The sequence below is a fragment of the Falco naumanni genome, chromosome 1, assembly GCF_017639655.2.
Source record: "Falco naumanni isolate bFalNau1 chromosome 1, bFalNau1.pat, whole genome shotgun sequence".
NCBI lineage: Eukaryota > Metazoa > Chordata > Aves > Falconiformes > Falconidae > Falco > Falco naumanni.
In genome coordinates, this window is record NC_054054.1 from 53,823,263 (window position 1) to 53,831,874 (window position 8,612).

The 8,612-nt window shown below is 40.9% G+C and overlaps 1 long non-coding RNA gene across 1 annotated transcript; it reads left to right on the plus strand.

Annotated features, from left to right (window-relative positions):
- The first annotated feature begins 1,441 nt into the window (after positions 1 to 1,441).
- LOC121088355 lies at positions 1,442 to 7,884 on the plus strand. The gene is made up of 4 exons (XR_005827929.1): positions 1,442 to 3,210; positions 4,977 to 5,193; positions 5,417 to 5,473; positions 7,541 to 7,884. It is a non-coding gene; the product is annotated as an uncharacterized LOC121088355 (long non-coding RNA).
- Positions 7,885 to 8,612: the final 728 nt, after the last annotated feature.

Genomic DNA, 8,612 nt, shown 5'->3' on the forward strand with positions numbered 1-8,612 from the left:
CGAAGGTAAATATAGTTACACCAAAGCTATTTCTCTAGATTCCTTTAATAAGTCAGTGGAGACAAACACTTTTAGGGTGTGATTCATGTCATCCTAAAGTAGGTATCTAACTGGGCCAGCTGAATCACACCTTAGAAATGTCAATCTTATTTACTCAGATATAAAGGTAGGTCATGGTGATGTGTTTAGATGTAAACATTTGGAGTACAGGCATGTAAAGTTAGGTGATATAACTCCCACCCATAGTCAGGGCTTAGAAAAAGGATGGTGTATAGATTCCATCTCAGGGTGGTTGTAGTGTTTACATTTTGCACCATTTTTGTTGGCAGCCCTCATCTTGCTGCACCCCTGTGACCTGAAGCTCAGAGCAGCTGTGATGTTTGCTTCAGATTCACCTCAGAGATAAAAATCTGTTTCCCAGTTGTCCTTTCTGATTACCAAAATAAGCAATGGGGCTTCATGCTGCAACCCTATGCAAAATACCTTGCTCATACTTAGCTACAAACTCTTTTTAGTGTGCTTCACCATAATGGCTTTTTTAGTCACAGAAATACAGCAGGGAACAGCAGAAAATCCATATATGAAACTGTTTCTGAATGCACTGCCACAGTCCTAAACCTCGTTTGTTTTCTTTTCCCTTTTAATTAGGTTTTCTACAGGCTTCAGCCATTAACTCTGTTTAAAAACAAACTGTCCAAGGCTTTTCTTTGATAATGGTTTAATTTTAGCTTTTTCTCCAACCTCCGAAACACAATTAACTCTCATGCCTGGTATCTCTCATCAGATTTTCCTGCATCTCCTCCCTTGGCAGCCCTCCAAAGCAGGTTCATTTAACACCACAAAGTTCCCACAACTGAATCCTATCTCTACAGATCTCACTTTCCCTGCATATCAGCTCACTATGGAGAGCAACAGCTTCCTGCTTCATTTACATCAAAGCCATGAGACTCTGTGGGCAGCAGTGATTGCATGACACTATTTAATCCAATCCTCACCACTTAAGTGCCCAGCCAGGACATGAAAGGAGATTGTTGGTGCTTATTCATAGAATCACAGAATGGTTTGGGGTGGAAGGGACCTTTAAAGATCATCTAGTTCCACCCCCCCTGCTGTGGGGTGGCCCACTAGACCACCATGTTGCTTAAAGACTTGTCCAACCTGGCCTTGAACACTTCAAGGGATGGGGCATCTGCATATTCTCTGGGTGACCTGTTCCAGTGCCTCACCGCCCTCACAGTAGAGGATTTTTTCCTTATATCTAATCTAAATCTACTTTCAGTGTAAAACCATTACTCCTTGTCCTGTCACCACATGCCCTTGTAAAAAGTCCCTCTCCAGCTTTCTTGTAGGCCCTCTTTAGGTACTGGAAGGCTGCTGTAAGGTCTCCCTGGAGCCCTCTCCAAGCTGAACAACCCCAAGACTCTCATCCTGTCTTCACAGGAGAGGTGCTCCAGCCCTCTGATCATCTTCATGGCCCTCTGGACTCACTCCAACAGGTCCAGGTTCTTCTTATGTTGGGGATCCCAACTAATGCAGTACTCCAGGTGGGGTCTCATGAGAGCAGAGTAGAGAGAGAAAATCACCTCCTTTGACCTGATGGCCACACTTCTTTTCATGCAGCCCAGGATTCAGCTGGCTTTCTGTGCTGCAAGCACACATTGCTGGGTCACGTTGAGCTTTTTGCACCCCCAAGTCCACCTCCTCAGGCCTGCACTCAATCAGTTCTCTGCCCAGCCTGCATTTGTGCTTGGGATTGCCCTGACCCAGGTGCAGGACCTTCCGCTTGGTGTTATAAATGAACAGCATCGATACATTTCCAGCACTGCTGCTGCAAAGGCAATACCATGGGTTTTGGCTTGGAGTTAATTACTTTTCCTTTTCCTATCTGCACAGGCAAGAGATCTGATCATTTACGTTGCTCACCAAATCTTGACACAGCCCCATTATGGGCTGTTTTCTGCTGCTATTTGCAGGCAGAATTCATGACAACTGTGCACAGGGAGACAGCACAGCCTTTCCTCCTTGATGCTTGCATCACCAATCCACCACAGTGCTGCTTTGGAGAAAAGCAGTATCTCTGATGGGGAGAGGAGTAATCATCATCATTCCCTGCATTCCTGGAGCAGCTTTCATCTGAAGGTTTTGAAGAATATACCCTTTTCCAGCATTGCATATAATGCATAAACCTTACAATATCAATGACATGCAGACTAGGCAGCTTCACCGTGTTATGGCTTGTTGAGTCCCAGAAAGAGCTAATATCAGCACCAAGTAAACCAGAAGCACTTTCATTTGAAGCTACTGGCTTCTCAGTACTGTGGGAAGACAAGATGCTTGCTTTGAGCCATGCAGTTCTAGGCAACTAGGGCTGAAAATCAGGACCAGTAGTCATCACAGGCACAGTATGGAGTTTTGACACTGTGGATGTCACAAAATACCTTTGCTTAAGAAGGCAGCACAACTGCACATAATGCAATATGGTAGAAAATTGTGTACAAACCATCTACAGTGGGTGTATTGAGGACCCGTTCATCATTTTTGATCACATACAACTCTGTTTTAGGAAATTCGTCACTCCAGAGCCCTGCCACATCAGTGAAGCTTACACCTCAAGCCTCAGAGCGTATTGGCATTCATTGGTGTTATTTTTGTACAGTCTGATTTCTTTCTGCTGATAGGGAAGGGCCCGATGGACATATTTCTTCTCAGGTTTTCTGAGACTCTGAAAGTCCTATTCAGTGTTTTAAGACTATTTTTCTTTCAAGAGCCATGTAATATTTTGGAAAAAAAATATTAGCAAAATAACACTAAAGAACTGAAGGGAAGACTAGAGCAAGAGGAAATTAATGTAGGTCCTAAATGTTACAGAAAACTGCATGACAGAATTTATAAAAGCACCTTTAGAAATGTGATTGGAAACCTGTCAGCACTGTGAGATGCCTGGGCATTTTTACAAATCTGCCTCTGAAGGAGCTGTGGCATAAAATAAATGCTAAAACAAGGGTTTTACCTCCAAGAATGCTCTAAGCAATGGATTGTGGAAGCTTAAAGTTCTTTCTTTATGTTTTCCTTACCTTTTTAGAGAGGTGGTAGGATGATATGTTAATCTATGCATACAGGGTTATATTCCTTGAGTAGATCTGTGTCAGTAATTGAGGACTCTGGCAAGCTGTAAAGCAATATGGTACAGAGCTTCTGTGTGACTTGCAGGTAAGTATCTTTTTATATTTCTTTTTCTCTCTAGTTTGGGAAATTAGGTTCTAAACGTGTTATGATGTGAGTCTTTGCTGTAGCACAGTACTCAGAATATTCGGTGTAAAACTGATGAGATGTTTATCCCTGTATAATTTTCCACTCATCCATAAACAGAAAATTGTCAATTGAAAACGTTCAAATGAAATGTGTCTTTGGAAAACTATGGAACCAGCAAGCGAAATTTGTGCTCCTCCATTTCTTTGTTGTGAAAACTGTACCATAGGGTGAGCCACAGGGAGATCGACGGGCACAAAGATAAGTCAGTCCTGTCGGTGTAGATCAGGGGTCCTCAAACTTTTTAACCAGGGGGGTGGCGCGCGGATGAAGGCAGGCAAAATGAAGAAAACACAAACCTGGGAGAAGAAGGATGCAGCTGACAGTGTCAGAAGTAGCTGCCAGGCTTCAGAGAATGAGAATGGAGAGCTGGTGATGGAGCAAGACATATAAAGGTATATAAAAAGCTTTGACAAAAGTGGTCTCAGTGGAGTAAAAGAGCAATAACTGAATTGGTGAGTGAGTAGTTAAAAGAGATTAGGAAGAGAAAATGAATAGCCAGGGGTTAAGAGAGAGGACTGACATGGACATAGCCAAGGATGAGGGACAAAGATAACTCATGATGCAAAGAGGGAAATAAAAATGGGTAAAACCAAACAGAAATGTTTTTATGAATCTGATATGAAAACTTTTCAGTGTTTTCCTTTCTATATTTTATTATATTTCATTTAGATTCAGAACCAAGTCAAGATTGGAAAACACAAAATCCTTTGTGAAATGAAACGTCTGTCTCCTACACAGTCCTCATTGCAAGTCAGAATTCTGGTTAAAATCACTTTCTGCTTCCCATCTTTATCTGATACCAGATTGCTAAATAACCTGAATATTTTTGGCCATTTAAAATCTCTACACTTTTGTATAAACTGATCTTGAAGAATTCTGAACCACTAAGTGCTAGGATAATCCTTTTATTTATTTATTTGTGATACATTCAGTGGTGAGATGGGAAGTTCTCCAAGAAAACTTTCAGTTTGATATGAGAGATTATGTTTCTAGAAAATTTAGATACTACCTTATTTCAGCCTAATTGCTGGAGATTTGAGCCCTTTAGTTGTGATGCAATGCATCACTTGCCACTTGTAATCTTCAAATATATCAACATGTAGTTCTTTAAATAGGTACAATCTCTTCCAGAAAGGCAACACACTTCAGTCTTTCAAACTCATCACGTGCCAGAGTAGTCAGCTTATATTTTTCCAGGAAAATCTTCAAATCACAGATGATTTTAACTGGTGATCTGCTGACTTTCATTGTTGTCATGACAACACCATTGAGAATTTTACCGCGCATCTTTTCAATGCAGGTTTGGCTTATATATGTACAGTTTTCTTTTAAGATGACTACATGAAGCTATGTTAAGACAGTCTTTACTCTGGCACCTCTAAAGTTGCCATCAAATTTAGGTAAATGCAAACTGAAATATGCCATATGTTTCAGCTGAGACTTCCTGGAGAGAAGCAAGCTCCTTTGTTTGGTCTGGAGTAGAAATCAGCTTGTAGATGCTTTACTCTCCTAGGCAGAAAGACAAGCCTTTCTGCAAACATCTTGAAAACAAAGTGGGGAAATTTCTTTAAAACCTCCTTTATTGCATGTGATCACAGAAAATGTGTGGACAGTTGGTCACCTACCTCAAAATTTATGAATTTTGATGGTGATTCATTTTTCAGTTGCCACAGAGACACTGCTCCCACAGTGGTGAAGGGTAATGATGGGATGATTTCATGACTGACCTGCATGGAAATTGAGGAGTAGTCACTGACCTTACTGTTGGCTGAAGAAGAGGAAGGAGCACGTAAGCAACAGAAGCAGCTCCCTGTCAGTGGTGCTCAGCCATGGATTGGTGGTGCTTCATAGCACTGCATCCCTTCACATCCCCTCCTTTGGGTAAGTGCTGCTTTGCACAACAAAAAATGATGGCCCCTGGCTTGTCATAGCACATTCACATCTCTTGAAGCATTCAATGTTTATCTAACTGCTTGTCTCCTTGTTCCCCAATATCTTGCCACATCACCGGGAAAACACATTTTCAAATACATATCAATCCAACTGTCAAGGATGCATTGCTGAGCCACTTTTTCACACACTCTTGCTTTTCTTCTTGTTCTAGGTGGCTGGAACCAGAGCCCTTTCCTCTTAACCCCTTCAAATCTGGAATATCATGCAGGTATTTAATTATGTAACATTAAAAAATGTGGTAACTTTATTTTCTGCTCACAGTTTTGGCTGCATCTTCATTGTTACTCTGATGTTACTTCTTTGGAAACACAGTGAATTGGAAAAAACCCACAACCTCACCACTTTCTTACAGCTTACCTCCACTTCCAGTAAAGTGCCATTTCCTTTTCTCCAGGGTTTTTGGTAGTCCAGGGCATTGACCTGTGATGCCTGCTAGTTTCTTGGCATTTCCAAATGTTTCATGGCATCTCTAAATGTACTGACTCCTTCATTCATCTGCTCCCTGTGTCAGGAAGAGCTCTCAGGGCTCTTGCTCCCTACTGATTTCCAGTTTCTGGCAAAGTACTAATGAAATTTCATCTCTCTTGGTTTTACTGACAGCTGCAAATAAATGTGCCTATTTTCATCTGCTCTTTGGGGAGCTTCATGCAACAATTTCTATTCTGTTCAATATGCAAATGCCCCGGCTTCCTTCTGTTCCCTCAGAAAGTGAATAGAGTTTATAAGGAGAGGCAACATCTTTTATTAGATTAATGGAGCGAGAAGAAAAAAAGCAGAGGACCTTGAGAGCTCACAGGCTTTTCTTCACCTTGCAGAGAGAGCTGCATGCATGCTGCTGACATATAACCAGAATAGTTTTTTAGCTCACTCAAATCAAGAAATATCTTCAGACATGAAGGAAGTGAAACCCCAGCACTGAATGGCAAACCTGGTGGGATTGTCCCTCTAAGTTCCCTGAGAGGGCTGAGGGGGCTATAAGTCCTTTCAGAGGAAAACACAGATTCTCTGCACACATCTTGAAATAATGAACGTTAGCAAAAATGGTGCTTTATGTGAAAATTCATGGTCATATTCCCTTGTTGTTATTCTTGTCTGTAAAAATCAAAAAGCAGAAACTTAGGCAGCCAAGTCACACAACAGGAGCAATGAACAGTGATAGCAGGAGCGGATGGTTTGTAAGCAGCCTATAGCTCCAATGTTACTCATCTGGATTATTCAGAAAATACCAATGAATAACAAATGCTCAGAGAAAATAAAGGACAATTTAGTGAATGGTCCCATCTGCACTTCTCAAAGCTAGTTATTTAAAGGTGGTGGCAGCAGCAGTGGTGGTGAGTTTGACAGTATTGGAGTCACTGTAATAAAACCCCATTTCAAACGCAGAGATGACAATAAGAGTAAACTATATGGGAGTGCAGATGAGACCCAGAGGAAGGTTCTCACTTTCATTAGTTATGTACAACAGTGGCTCTGCTGTTAGTTACTCACTTCAGAATAAGCTCGGAAATCGGCTGATCAGTTATTCAACACTCAGGAGTCTTTCATACAATCTATAAGCAGCAGAGAAAGCTTGGTGAAGGGTTTATAAAGGGGCAGAACAATAATGAGGATGTATGGTCATGAAGATGTGCACTGCAGTGAGGTAAATAAATAATAGAAAAACTGACTTAAGTAAGGTGCAGAAACAAAACCTTTGGTGGAGACTAATGAAAGACACGGAGTATATCCAGCTTCACAGTGGAGGGGGATGCAGGGATTTTAAATAACTGCAAGCCTGTGAACTTTAGACCCAGAAGCAACATAGCCACATCAGGGTGATACAGTGCTTCAGTTAATTAACTGAATTAGATGGCATCAACATGTTTATGTTGGTGTAGATATGCCTCTAACTGCTGTTAGATTGGCTTTAGGCATTATGTCCAAAAATGCAATCTAGAAGAAAATGTAATGCCACAAGTACTCTGGTGCCAGGTAATTAAAATGAGAAGGTCAGAGCTGCATTCTGCCAAGAAGTTGGATAAGGCTGTCCCCAGGCAGGGGACAGGGGTGCAGGCAGGGCAGTGGAACCCTGCCCTGGGGTCCCATGGAAATGGGGGCACCTGCAAAGGCTACTGGTTTCAGCTCCAGACAAAGGTAGGATTTATAACATACTTTGTACAACATTTTTTTTTATCTAGTACTAAATTGTTTTCTGCTCAGCTGGTTATCTGAATCACTAGTTTTATGAATTAATTATCTCCTGGGCTTTGACGTGCAATATATGTGTCTTCCACAGGGTTCCAGTTTCCCTCAGAAGAGGAGCTAACTTGCAAACATCTTTGGGTTTTATTATATTAGCCCTTTACTGTGTAAGGGATGAGCTGTCTTCACTAATCTAAGCAGATTTTTGAAATCTTTGACTGGAAAAAAATATTACAAAGTGGTACATAAAAAGAAGATAAAGTATGGACAAACACTGCAACAAGGAAAATCCTCACGTCAAAGCCCCTGTGCATCCCTCCTGCAACATGTCTCCAGGGATCTCTCTTGCTGTTCACCAGCACAGCCAGGTTTTCTTTTAGAGATGAGACACATTCTTCCCTCAGCACATGACAGTGTTCAACTTTGCTCATAATCTAATAAATAATGTGGTCATATGAAGCCATGTCTGTCATGCATGTCAGTCTTACAAAGCGATACACCAGAGCTTTCTCACTTCATAGGAATCAATCTCTTTGTACAACCAGAGGCAACCCAAATCCATTTAAAATGAAATCTGTATTTGTAGTCTCATATACTGGAGGAAAAACTTGTAACAAATGCCATTCAGGGTTGTCTTGTAGTTCATGATTCCAGGATCTTGCTGAAACAACTGAACAATAACATCCATGTGGCAAATTGCCACCATGGTGCCCAAGAAGGTAATGTACATTATTATGTAGACATTATCTAGTCAACAGCATACAGAAAGCCTGTGGGGCATTTTAAATTGTAGCCCTCATTTTGTACTCCAAATAGCATACCAAATATTTTGATCATTGCTTTTCATTAAAATTGTATCTTTAACTCCTCTCCCTATCTTGCTATCAGCTTCCACTAAACACATAAGATAGATTAGTGGAAGTAGGATCCCATGCTGTTCTGAGATTAGATAAAGGGATGATGAAAGGTCTTAAACTGAATGAGGAAATAACCCAAGTGTTCTAGAGAAGCAATAATAAAAATACCTGGGAAATGAATGAACTCTCATTTTTGTGCTTGCAGTGTTTATGAAAAAATATAAAATACTTGGATGTTCACAAATAAATTCTAAATTTTATTACTATTTATTTTAAGCTGTGATCCCCAGCATGGTGGTCTTAAGATTA